We start from the raw sequence: 1,397 nt of genomic DNA, 5'->3' as shown, positions 1-1,397 counted from the left end.
TATTTAATTATTTTTGCAGCCAAAGGTTTTCCTCTAAAATTACAGCCATAAAAAATCCACCCTACAAAGAAATGTTCTAAATAATGACATGCATCAGTGACTAGCCACAGTTTTGCTATACAACTACTAAATACTATATACAGTATATTTGAACTACGGTGAGTAATAAAAGATACTGTAAAAGGAACACAGTGATTTTTTTTTAAAGACTGCAGCTTTATAATTAATGGCAACTAAAAGCTTTGTTGCATTTCAAATGAGCAAAATTAAAATAACTATACTTCATTTTATCAACTAAAACTTCGCTCCAATCCAAACACATAACAATTTACGGTATGCAATCAGACACAGCATAGCACAATAAAAACAATAATGCGGTCAACAGTGGAGAAAGCGAGATTCTGAATAGAATATTAATATTCATCTGTAGTCTTTCCTTTTATTTCCTGAAGTTTTAGCAGTCAAATTTTAGACTAAACAAGAATAAAGCCAACCAGCAAATCTGTCCTTGTTGTAAAAGCAAACAGCAGCTTCTGCCACTTAACCAACCTTACTGCAAGGATCATTCACTCTCAAATGGGACAGTCACTCATTTCTTTGTAAAGTAACATTGTGAAGGAACATTTATATTCACACAACACCTTGATACAGCACCTACCACTCACAGACCAAACTTTACATGTACCCAGTTTATCCAAAACATAGTAGTAGTTACAGCAGTTTGGTTATCTTTTGAATGAAGTACATTACAGGACTTCAAAAAATAAAACGTTAAGGGAAGGTTTTCACATTAAGTCAATTCTGAATAATGTTATAACATGGAATTGGTTGTGTGAAATACTATGTTGTTTTTGACAAAGGACAATACTCTGGCTTTTCAATGCTCATCAAATATCATGTTAAAAGTATGTACTTAGCGGACATCAGACTTGTAAAAATGTGGAAATTTATTACAGTTAAAGAGAAAACAAAAGTGATTCAGATGCTAAGACATACTGCATGTATCTACTGTATTTTGCATTTGCCATAAGCAAGCATTTTTGGAACGTGTTTAATTTTTAAATCAATAATGACACTAAAGTGTCCTAGCAAATCCAACTTCAACGCAACACGGATTATCAATTCATTGATATTTCGCAGTAGCTAATTTTGCCTCAATGACAGCAGGTAATATGTTTCTATATTAAAGCTGGTAATACCAGGCCAAATACATATGCAACTAGCTTTCTTACATAATTATAGCATGAAAGGCACTTTGTTTCCTCTCTATTCTATATTGCTTTTAGATGCCACAATCAACTAAAATGTAGCTGTTGCGGGTTTTAGACTAAAAAAAAAACAAATTACGTAAAACAATACAATATTATTGTATTATATTGCTATTGTCCTGACCCACA

The sequence above is a fragment of the Polypterus senegalus genome, chromosome 14, assembly GCF_016835505.1.
Source record: "Polypterus senegalus isolate Bchr_013 chromosome 14, ASM1683550v1, whole genome shotgun sequence".
Taxonomy (NCBI): domain Eukaryota; kingdom Metazoa; phylum Chordata; class Cladistia; order Polypteriformes; family Polypteridae; genus Polypterus; species Polypterus senegalus.
Note: the sequence above shows the minus strand (reverse complement) of the source record.